The sequence below is a fragment of the Puma concolor genome, chromosome B1 (genome assembly GCF_028749965.1).
Source record: "Puma concolor isolate L17-30 chromosome B1, mPumCon1.1.hap2, whole genome shotgun sequence".
Taxonomy (NCBI): domain Eukaryota; kingdom Metazoa; phylum Chordata; class Mammalia; order Carnivora; family Felidae; genus Puma; species Puma concolor.
The window spans coordinates 142,993,012-143,005,823 of NC_141670.1; the positions used below are offsets into that span (position 1 = coordinate 142,993,012).

Genomic DNA, 12,812 nt, shown 5'->3' on the forward strand with positions numbered 1-12,812 from the left:
ACAGCAAAGAGGATGCAGGAGTCATGACAACACGAGCGAACCTCAGAAAACTGAACGAAAGCAATGGACACAAAAGAGTGCTCATGTGTGATTCCATGTGATTCCATTTATATACAGTTCAAAACCAGGCAACACTAATTTTGGTGTTAGATGTTGTCTTGGTCTGTTCCAGCGGCTCTACCACAACACCACCGACTGGGTGGATAAAACAACAAACATTTCTTTCTCACGGTTCTGGAGGCTGGGGAGTCCAAGATTCAGGCACCGTCAGACTCAGTGTCTGCTGAGAACCTGCTTCTGGGTCCACGGGCGGGGTTTTCTTGCTGTGTCTTTTCATGGCAGAGGGGGCAAGGGAACTCTCTGGGTCTTTTTTACAAGGGCATTGATTTCAATCAACACCAAAGGCCCGATATCCGAATACCATCACACCGGGGAGTAGATTTACAACATACAAATTTGGAGAAGGACATAAACATTCAGTCCACAGCAGGCCAGAATAGGGTTACTTCTGAGGCATTATTCTGTTGACCAAGGGGGCACAGATCTGAGGAGGGCCTGGTCTTCAGATGTTCTGGGAGTGTTCAGTTTCTTAATTTGGATGATGAGTACTTGTGTGTGTTCAACTTGTCAAAATGCATCCAAGTGTACATTCCTTACATTTTTTTAAGTGGTTAGTTTTGAGAGACAGAGTGAGTGGGGGAGGGACAGAGAGAGGGAGGGGGGCACAGAGGATTGGGAGCGGTCTCCTTGCTAACAGCACAGAGCCCGATGCAGAGCTTGAGCTTACAAACCGCGAGATCACTACCTGAGCCGAAGTTGGATGCTCAACTGACCGAATCGCCCAGGTGCCCCAACATATTGCACTTTTATGTATTTAATTCTTCAATGAAAATTGAAAATATTTGCCCATATTAGACACTAATAAAAATCATTGAAAACCCTTTGTTTACTTATAGAATGTATAGCTGCTCCTTGACAGCTTTGTTGGTATAGACATCAATTCTGATTCTCATTTTCCATATTTATAAAGCGTGGATAATAGTACCTGCTTCACAGTAGGTAATATAGGTGAATGAGCTTTGAAAATGATGAAATGGTATACAAATTGCTAGGGGGATGATGCCTTGTCCCCACTCCTGATGTTTCTTTCTTATTAGCACGACAGCCCTGCTCTCCCCTACTAACCGTTCACTCCCACCAAGAGGGGAAACTGGTAAGTTTGACAAGTATGGTACATCCCTCTTCAATCTTTCCCCCTTGGAAAACCCCTTGTCTAGCACAGAAGCTTATTGAACCTTAAGGGGGTTGAGTGCATTGTCCAAATTTAGATAATGAGTAACGGATAGAATTTGAACTCAGGTTTCTGACTACAAAGATCATGCTTTTAACCATTTCATTATATTAGCTGCCTAATAAGTAATGTATTAACATGAAATAAATGCTGATTTGTATGGTCCAGCTAAGAATACGATAGGAATTCAGGGAAGGGACTCTCCTATAGTGTCTATGATCCAGGAAGCAGGTTTTCACCAGACACTGAATCTGCAGTTAAAGATGACTACACAAGAGACTACAGGGGTCAACTCCTGCTAAATTCTCTCCGTTGTAAACTCCAGGAGTCAATACAGCTGAATTAGCACTGACCTCTTTCCAGGGCACACTAGAAGGGGTGTCTGTTGGCCAAAACAGCCAGTGGAGTTTAACTTCACTGCCACTTGCCTGGGCCCCAGGACTTACCCAGTTTCTCCCTTGGTTTAGCTGTATTTTGCCATTTACTTGTGTTGGTGTTTGCTTTGAATTCTTCAGTGGGATTTACCTCATAAGCCATTCTAAGGTATGAGATGGGACAGGAAGCTTATTTTCAAGCACCTGACATCTGAGAATATGCAAAGGGCATGTTACCAGCATTTCACAAAGGAAGATTATTATTTTTATTGAGGTATAATTTATATTCAATAAATAGCATTGATCTTAGATGTTCAGTTAGATGGGTTTTGACAACTTTATGCACCCACACAACCACTACCAAAATAATAGAACACATTGTCACCCCAGAAACATACTGTACGATTGTGTGTGTGTGTGTGTGTGTGTGTGTGTGTGTGTGTGTGGCTGGCTTTTTTCACTCAGCCTAATATCTTGACATTCATCTGTGTTGTTGCATTTATCAGTGATTAATTTCTTTTTATTATCAAGTAGTATTCCATTGTATGGATGTACCACAATCTGCTCATCCATTTTCCTGTTGGTGGGCATTTAGGTTATATATATATATATATATATATATATGTGTGTATATATATATATATATATGTGTATATATATATGTATATGGCTTTCGGCTTTTATGAATAGGTCTGTGAACATTTTATGAAAGTCTGTGTTAGCATACGTTTGCATTGCCCTTTGGGAAATACTGAGGAATGGAACTCTTGGGTGACAGGATGGATGTAGGTCTATCGTCGTAGGAAATTGCCAAATAACTCTCCAAACCGTTGAACCATTTTATAGTCACACCATCAATGTTGCTGTGCATCTCAACGGAAAATTTTTTACAAAGCCAACTATGATGACACCTTAGTAAAGAATATCACAGTGACTAGGGTGGGAAAGATTCTGTGGGAATCATTTGGAGGGAGGACAAAACAGCCAACAGAAGGGAGTGGATTGGCACTCACCAAATAGTATTCATCAGGAAGCCAGCCTGAGGGGACCACGTGGGCAGCAGGCTCCATAGCTACCAGTCAAGGCTGTGTTCTCAGCTGATGACATTCATTCCACACGCCAAGCCCTCTGTCCATGATCCAAGCAATCTGGGCAACTTATTGTTTTTCCTCAAGTTGGGCCTCATTGAAATTCTTTTTGGAGTGTCCCTTTCAGTCACAAGTTCTCTTTCTTGTCTGGAAGCCAAGATCGTGAAGCTTAGTACAGCAGGGCCTTTTGAACTTGCGCTGTGGACCTCACCTCTAGCTATAGTATCAAAGCTGGCTAACCTGCCCCAGGTCCTGATCACTTCTCTCTTTGCTTCCACAAGGTTGAGAGCAGGTTATTGTTTATCTTTTGGCCTCCTCCCCCCGGGTTACTTTTAGCAAGGTTTCAGTTTGTTTTTTATGCTATTATATTCAAGGGAGGGCAAAGCCTTTGGCTCTGTTTTAACATGTTTTCCTTCTAAGACAAAACTTCATTCTCTGTGAGTTTTTCTTTTAGGTTATCATGACACAGGCCAAAACTGGTGTGGAGTAGCCCTCAAAAGAATTAATCTTAACTTTCTTCAGGCATGGCTGATCCTGCCTGTATCTTCCTATTGATTCTATGGTATTAGTAAGAATTCTTGCTAGAGGAGGTGGCCAGTGTTATTCTCTAGCCAAACTCTAGATGACAGGCTGAGGGCTCCAAATTTGGGCACAACTGGGTTTCAACATCTATTACCCTTATTCTGTTCCTCTAATTGGCACACACTGTCAAGTACTTGGTGATAAAAAGACAAGCCCCCATTTTCTTCCTCTTCCTTCTCTTACAATGAAGGATTTGTCCCTCCTCCTTTCAAAGGCAAATTCATCCACACGTGTTCTGGTTCCCATTCCATCCTGCCTTTGAAGAGAATGTATTCAATTGGTTATTACCTGCAGCTGAAATGACTATCCTTTGAAATTCAGGAATTTAGTTTCTATTTTCAGTATATAGCTGTTGCTAGAAAGCAAGTTCCCAGTAAAAGACTATGTTCCCCAACCTCCCTGGCCTTTAGGTGAGGTCACATGACTAGTTCCTGTCAATATAATGTGATCAGAAATAATATGGATCGCTTCGTGACCAAGTAGCTTAAAAAGCAGGAGTGCTGTTTCTCCCTTATGCTCACTTGATAAAAGGGGCACAGCAAACATGGAACCATATACTCCTGATGAGGGGTCCACAAGATGGCTGGAGCCTGAGTCTCTGAATCTTCAGTTGGAGAGTCCCACCTGCCGTTAAGAGCTTCTATCTTAAGAGTTCTTATCTTGTGTGACTGAGAAATAAATTTCTATTGTGTCTGACCTATTATATATTGCTGGATCCTTTTGTCACAGTGGTTACCATTAATCATGACCCTAACTAGCACTTTACTCTTCTTTCCTCGACATCTTCTACATTTCTCTCTACTGGAATCTATCTGCGTTCAGACATAACCAAGCACCGCCCATCCTAAAACCAAACCCCATGAAAAAACTTCCTTTGACTCCACGTTCCTGCTCAGTTTTCTCTTTACTTCCTTTCACAGACAGACAATCGTATTAGGAAAGTTGTCTATACAAAGTCTTCATTGCTTGCTTCCAATTAACTTTTGACCCCAATGTATAGGGCTTCTTTGCCAGCCTCCATTAAAACTGCTCTTGCTGAAGTCCTTAATAACTGCCATGTTTCTAAATCCAGCAGACACTTTTTGGTTCTTATTGTAATTCTCAGGACTTAACCCAGCTGATCACTCCTGCCTTCGCTACATACTACCTTCTCTTGGTTCCTTGAGACCAATCTCTTACAGGAATGTCTCACAGGCTTTTAAAATTTATCATCTCCAAAACTGATCTCCAACACCTGCCCCTCGTTTTCCATCTCAATAAGTGGCACTTCCATCTACCCAGCGGCTCATGCCAGAAACCTGAGGGTAACTTTTGATCTATCCTTCTTTCTCACCACCCGTAACCAGTCCATCATCATATCCTGCCAATTTTACCTCCTTATTTTTCTCAAATGTTCACACTCTTCTTCATCTCCCCACATCTTCCCCACATCCCCTTCCATTCTCCATATACATGATTAAAAATATAAATCAGATAATGTCACTTTCCTCTTAAAATTCTTCAGAAAATTCCCACTGCACTTAGGATAAATCCCCTAATCCTTAATATAGCATACAAATCCTCACATGATCTCACCCCTGAAACGTCTTTAGCCTTATCAAGCACTCACTTCCCTTTGCTCATTGTTTCTCAGCTTTTCTTACAAATCTTTGAAATCAACAAATTCTTTCCTAGCTCAGAACCTCCCTAACTGCAAGAACAAAAATCAACTCAAATTTAAGCAAAAAGGAAATACAGTAGCTCGTATAAGTGAGAAGCTTAATAAGCAGGTGACTTCAGGCATGGCTTATTCCAGGAACTCAAATTATGACCTTAATGCTCTGTTGCTTCATGTTTTAGCTCTGCTTATCTTTGATTTGATTCCTTAACATGGGCTGTCATCATGGAGGCAAGATAACCACTGTCAGAGATTTGTGTAGTAAAAAATTAATCTTACCCAAAGAGAGGTCCAGACTTTTCCCTTGGCTTCTGGGAAGTAATTTCCAGGCCCTTGGAATGTCATGCTTGATAAGACATGTTTGCCTGGGGGCCATAGACCAGCCAGACAATAAAAATATGAGTTAGGATGGGGTATTAGACCAAAATCAGCAATGGGATTTAAGATGGAGACTTTGAGTCAGGTGCCATTAGTTGACCTCTGGAAACTGAGATCAGTCCTAAGTTCAATGAATCATGCTTAGGTGATGAAGCCCTAATAAGAACTCTGGACACTGTGTGTGTATTGTTACACACAGATGCCTAAATCCACAGGGAGAGGACAACTGGAAGCTCCAGCTTTGCTACCCTCCTGGCCAGTGTGCCTATTCCTTTGGCTGATCTTAGTCTGCACCCTTTCCCTGAAATAAACTGTAATCACGAGTACAGCAGTTTTGAGTGAGTCCTCTGAGTCCTTCTAGTGAATTATCAAAAGTGAGAGTAGTTTTGGGAACTACCAAATTTGTTTTTGGTGTCAGAAGTGAGGGTAGTCTTGTGTGGACTATGTTCCTCTCACTGTACACAGTGGGCTCTCACATTATTACACATTCTTAGCCTAATAACTACAGCTAAATGGTTCTGTGTTTTTGATATTCTGTAAGAAAAGTTCCAGGGAACATCTCAGCTAGCTAGCTTGAAATGAACCAATCACCATTGCCTGGGAAGGAGCGTGCCGTGATCAGTCTCAGTCAGATATCTGTCTTACTACAGGAAATGAGTTCCCTGCAGGAGAGAAGGTTTGGATTACCAAAAGAAGGGGGATAGGGATGCTGGGTGAACAAAAACAACAGACATTCAATAGGGGACTTTAATGTCAGCATCTTCCTCTGTAACACTCCTGATTCTTACTCACGCCCCCCACCATCACCACAACTTTCTAATGACTAATCTACTCCTCATTTAGGTTTCAGATTAAATGTCCCTTCAACAGAGAGGCCTCCTTCCTTCATTTCTTTCCATCAGAAAATGTTTTACAGCCCTTGTCAGTTTGTGATTCTATATTCGTTTGTGTGACTCTTAGTTTAATACTTAAAGTCACCTTAATTCTAAGCTGTATTAAGACCCACATCTATACTGTTCATCACCTAGTCGGTACTTAAAAATATCTGTGGAAGGAATGAATAAAAATGAAAACTAAAATCTGTTAATGGATTGCCTGCATCTCAGATCTTATGCAAACTCTTCAAATGTTCCTTTTTAGTAAGAGGTCAGTAAATAAATGAATATCTGGTTAAACTATGGACTCAGTTGTTGGGACAAATAAAAGAAACTTGCCTCAATTTTGCCATCAGGAATTCAAAGAACTGCATAACCCTTTGAAGTAAAACTCATTGGGTGAATTACCTCATCATCTTTTACTAAAACAAAATATGTAATAATTATATGGAAATATGTCTCTTGATAAACTAATATAACCACGTGCCTCATCCTGCAGAGTGTTTTAATCAGATTTTAGCCACACAATAACCCACTGAAATAAGTAATGCAGGCAGATGTTTCTTTCATCTAACGGATGAGGGAAAAAAAAAGTCTGAGAACCAGAAAGGTAAGATGAATTACTCATGATCATGTGGAGAACTTAGTAATCAAAACAAGATTATTACTCAGCAATCCTGAAGCTTAGTTCTATATGCTTGCTACCAACCCAATGTTGCTCATTCTCTCAGTCTTCTGGCAATACACATTGCTGTCCCCTACAGTTGTCACACAGTATTCAATGTAGTAAATTTGAATATGAATAAACTTTAAATCTTCCCTATTTTGTGGGCATTTCTGATTATTTGGGCTTTTACATTCTTTAGAACAGTCCCCAAGTTTTACTTAGGGACTTCATCCCCATTCTCAGTCCCAGTGGTTCAGTGATTTTCCCATTCCCAACCCAGAGGTACTCTGGCCAATGAGAGCGTAATATTCTCTAGGCTGTAGATTTGGATAAAGGGTTGACACATGCCCATAACAGCTTCTAAAATACAATGAAATCTTTGCTAAAGCTTTGGGATAAGGGCACTCTTTCTCAATGGACTTGAACCCAAGACAATATAAAGCTGGAATTTCTGCCCTCATTTGCTTCCATTTGGAACCTGAGGCTGAAGCTAATCAGTGGAAGGCAGAGCTGAGAGATGAAGAAAAATCATATCCTAATGAAACCTTTTGAACCCTGAACCTAACAGTGTCTAAAGCCCACACTATCCCTGGATTTTTAGTTACATAATCCAATAAATTCCTTCTCCTGAGTAAGTCAGTTTGAGTAGGATGTTCTGCCTTTATCATTTAGAAAGATCTTAACTAAAATACCCTTTAATAATGGGGAGACCTGGGTCCTGGCAGCGGGCGGCCCATGAACCCAGGCAGGGATGCATTGCCACAGAGTGGGAGCTGGTCCCGTCGCCAAGAAGAAACTTGCAGAGGCCAAATATAAGAAGTGAGGAACTGCCTTGGCTGAGGACCAGCTGGCCCAGATGTCAAAGTAGTTGGACATGTTCAAGACTAACCTGGAGGAATTTGCCAGCAGCACAAGCAGGAAATTCAGAAGAATCCCGAATTCTGGGTGCAGTTCCAGGACACGTGTGCCACCATTGAGGGTGATCCTCTGCCCTCTGGAAGAGGATTTTGGCCCAAGATGGTAGGTGTGGGAGAGTTCTATTATGAGCTGGGAGTCCAGATTATTGAAGTGTGCCTGACCCGGAAGCACAGGGATGGAGGTGTGATAACTCTGGAGAAACTACAACAACAGGTGTTCAAAAGGAAGGGGCAGATTCACACAGGATATCAGCCAAGACAACCTGATCAGGGCCATCAAGAAACTAAAGGCACCTGCCCTGGCTTCCGGCATCATCTCTGCGGGTGGCACCTACCTCATTCAGTCTGTTCCAGCTGAGCTCAATATGGATCACACTGTGGTGCTGCAGCTGGCAGAGAAAAATGGCTACGTGACTGTCAGTGATATCAAAGCCAGTCTTAAGTGGGAGGCCAAGTGAGCCCAGCAAGTGCTAGAACACCTGCTGAAGGAACAGCGGGCCTGGCTGGGACCTGCAGGCCCCTGAGGAGACTCACCACTGGCTGCCAGCTCTCTTCACTGACCTCTGCTCCTAGGAGAGGCCCTCCCCCGATTCTGGGAGTGCAGAAGGGGGCACAGCAGCAGGTAGGGAGGAGCTGTTGGTGAATAAAACCTGAGCAATTTTTTTTAAGGAAATAAATAAATAAATAAAATATCCTACGATAATAAATTTTTATTCAGTTGTATTTCCATACTCTTTCTTGATAGGAAGAGAAAAAAAGTGGAGTTCCAGCTAGTCCCTACAGAATTGCATTGCATGTAACAATAGATCTGGCTACAACCCGCACCCCCCAACAACAAAACCCACACAAACCAACCAACCAACCAGGAGGTCACTTTACTAAGATTTAGTTGCATGTCCCTTGTCTGAAGAGCTTTATCTGGTGCCATTCTTCTTCAGGTTAATGATGAAAGGGTGCCTTCTCTCACCCCTTGGACAGACTCAACCCCTATTCCTGGTCTCTTACACTGCCAGCTGGTAAGCCTTCCAGAATTTCTCCCAATGAAATTTGATGCTCCAGATGGCCTTAGCACAGCTGATGGTCCCTCTAGCTATCTAGGTCTACACTTTCCTCCTTTCTGTCAAATGTCATTGCAAGTATGTTCCAGGAAAAACTTGCTACAAGTCTTTCCAATCTTAGAATAGAATCTCCAGGTACCTATCTATTTGCAAATAATATACCTGTCCAAAGTGAAGCCTAACTAATGACTCATTTTTCTGATTGCCAGCCTCACACAAATAAGAATAAGGAGAAATACTATAGGAATTCTTTTAAGGTCAGAAGAATCTAGAATACAGAACCATTTAGTTGGCAATAATGGTTTCAGCACAAGATGTTTTTAGATTTTCTTTTAAAAATTAAAAGTCTTTGGTATCCCCAGAATAAGATGAATTTAGCCTGCCTTGGTTAGTGACTCTAGAAACTACTTGTATTTTTAATATTTATTTTTGAGAGGGAGGGAGAGAGAGAGAGAGAGAGAGAGAAAAGAGAGAGAGAGAGAGATGATGATGAGTGGGGGGAAGGGCAGAGAGACAGAGACAGAGAATCCCATGTAGGCTCTGCACTGACAGTGTAAGCCCAATGTCAGTCTCGATCTCATGAACTGTGAGATCATGACCTGAGCTGACATCAAGAATCAGACGCTTAACCCATCGAGCCACCCAGGTATCCCTAGAAACTACTTTTTATTTGCCAAGATGGTGAATGTTTCAACCTTCAAGGAAGCTAACATTGCCTAATTGGATGTCATACCACCAATAGATGATAGGAACACAATGAATGGTAATGATTTGGTAAAACTTTTTTTTTTTAATCCAGTATTTATAGGACTTCAAATAACAAATTGTGAGATTGGGCTGGTTCTTCTCGAGAGAAGAACCATATGTCTTAGGGAATTAGGGACTAATGAACAGTTATAAGCCAATCCCTTTCATATGTGCACAATTCATGAGACTAATACTTAAACCATATATGACCAAAGATGTGGAGCCACGTCATTTTCTAAACTCAACAAAAGTAAAAAGGAGGATTGCCCATGTTATTTATTTTTTTCCACAATGATTCCTAGAATATACATGAAAATGGGAATACTAAAGGATAGAAGTCACTATGGTATATAGCAGAAAAGACTCCGGGCTGCAAAGCGGGGAGCTAAACTTTGGCCCTGTGCAGCCCTCGGCAAGCCGGTTGTCTTTGAGTCTCTCCTCATTTGTAAAATGAAGTTTGCATAACTGCCAAGAAAGCATCTAGCTATAAATTTGGATTACTAAAACAGAGCACTTGTTGATTGTAATTCTCTTCAGTTTCAGTTCTGATCTAAATACACAATGTGTATCTCAAAGAATTTTGAAGTTGATCAGGTAGCTAAAATGAGTTGAGCTGGAAGAAGAGGAGGGCCTTAATAGTCTGTACTCACTCACTCACAAATACTTTTGAGCACTTAATAAGCGTTGGGCCCTATAAGAGGTGCTAAAGGAACAGCAATGAAGAAATCGTAGTCCCAGTCATCATAGAGCTTATTTTCTGGAGCTGAAGATGCATCACAATCAAATGAATATGTAAAATGGAGTGTGCCAGAAGGTGATAGGTGCTATGTTGGAAGGTAGAGCAGAGAGGGAGTGCTTGAGATTGCCTTTTTTATATAATGTAGCCATCTGAAGACAGACCTAAAGGAGGTGAGAAAGTCAGGCTATTTCCTACCTAGGAATAGCAAGTGCAAAGGCCCTGAGGTAGGAGGTTTGACATGTTTTAGGAGCAGCAAGGAATCCTGTGTTGCTGGGGCACAATGAGCAAAGTGAAGTGGTAGAAAATGAGATCCAAGAGAAGGAAAAGTACCAAAAGAAGCTGGAATGTTGTGTTTACTTGAATATGAATTGCTCCCATCCCCATATTTGTGGCTCCTTTGCTACTAAAACTGGGTAGGGGGAAATGTACTGGTTCAGTCTAATTGTATCATCTACTCGGATTTGGGTGTGATCAGAACCTGAGATTCGTCATCACTACTGGCCAGAAACAGAAGTGGTTTCTTGCAGAGGAAAGCAAAATTTCCTTTGTTTTCAGCGAAGTTTGACTTACTTTATTTTAGGGACACCTGTCCTTCCTTTCTTTTAGTGGGAAGCCCTGTTGTGCTCCTGCTAACACGTGTGGTGGTGTGGTGGGACAGGCACTCAGCATCCATTCCAACCTCCTTCATGTGTGTCTTTTGGACCACAGAGACTGGAAATCTAAAAACTACCTGTCCCAGACTCCTATGGATCTAGAATTTGGGATATGAAATCATTTCCACTGATTAGATGCACTCACACCTGTTGGGGAAGGTCAAAGTGAGGCTTTCTGCTTCTTTCCCCGTCTCTACAGTCCAACGTGCTTTCTCTGCAGCACATTCCAGTGCCTGGTCACCAGTCTGGGTGACTGTCCGAAGACAGTCACAAAGGTGGCCGCAGCAATGACTTTCAGGGCTACATTAGGACTTTCATTGGCCCTAGGTGCTCTTGCCTCAATGCGATCCTTCCTCCATTAAGAAAATAACAAAAATTGTATTCCAGGACTGTATTGGGATAAATGTGAATAATTATTATTATATATTACAACTTTTAAATCAGCCTTAAAGATTTTTTCTGATTTTAAAAGAAATTTAAATATTTTTATGGGCTCTTAGAAGTCTTTCAGGCCCTAGACACTGCTTACTGGACCTAATAGATAAATCTGCCCTGATGGCGTTCAGCTCCCTGAAGCAGTGTGCTCTCAAAGCCACCATTTTCCAGAGGCAGCCCCTGAGTGCCCATCTCCCCGACCGTAGCAAGAGGGCAGCTCCCTAAAAGGCCTGATTGCTGTGTTGTTCCAGGCACCGCTTTTAGGAAACCCAGCTATTTCTAAGGTTTTGTAAGCACCTGATTCCCTCTGTTGTTTCCAAACCTCATTAAAATAACCAGGATCATTTTTGCTTTCTGTAATTAAACTTAATTGATAGAACCTGGGTTTATGCCATCATTCTCACGAATCCTTCAGGTCTGTTCCTTGTCCTCACATTCCCAGTTCAGTCAGTCTTGTCCTTCTCACCCCTGTGTTCTCCCTGACTCTTTAACTATTTTGCCTTTCGCTGTAACCTTTGGGATCTGCATGCCGTTGTGGGGAAAGTCTCCAAGTCCCTGTATGAGTCAGCGTTCTCCAGAAAAACAGAACCAATAGGATGTGTGTGTGTGTAGATTTAGAACCAGATTTATATATAGTGTATATATATAGTCTATCTATCTATCGACCTATCGAGATAATTGATTGACTGATTGAAGGAATTGGCTCACATCGTTGTGGAAGCAGCAAGTCCAAACCCTGTGGGATGGCCTGGCAGGCTGGAGACCCAGGGGAGAGCTCATGTTGTGGTTCTAGTCTGCTGCTAGAATTCTCCCTTCTTCGGGGGGGGGGGGGTAGTCTTCTTCTGTTAAGGCCTTCAGCTGATGGGATAGGGGTCACCCACATTCTGGAGGGTGATCTGCTTTACTGAAAGTTTGCCAATTTCAATGTTAAACTCATCTAAGACATGCTTTCACAGAAACACGGAGAATAATGTTTGACCAAATACCCGAGTATTGTGACCTAGCCAAAGTGACACATATAATGAACTATTATTTTATTTTTTACATTTATTTTTTTTTTGAAAGAGAGAGACAGAGTACAAGTGGGGGAGGGGCAGAGAGAGAAGGAGACACAGAATCTGAAGCAGGCTCCAGCCTCCGAGCTGTCAGCACAGAGCCTGCTGCGGGGCTCGAACTCACAAACTGTGAGATCATGACCTGAGCCAAAGTCAGACGCTTAACCGACTGAGTCACCCAAGAGCCCCTATAATGAACTATTACAATCCCCATTGACATAAATCCATGTTTCATCTGTTTCCTCCTTCTCCTTGCCTCAAACATGCTCTCCTGTGACATCACTGTTCTCCCAAAT

The 12,812-nt window shown here is 42.0% G+C and overlaps 1 pseudogene; it reads left to right on the top strand.

Annotated features, from left to right (window-relative positions):
- The first annotated feature begins 7,652 nt into the window (after positions 1-7,652).
- On the top strand, positions 7,653-8,473 carry LOC112858752 (vacuolar-sorting protein SNF8 pseudogene; annotated as a pseudogene).
- Positions 8,474-12,812: the final 4,339 nt, after the last annotated feature.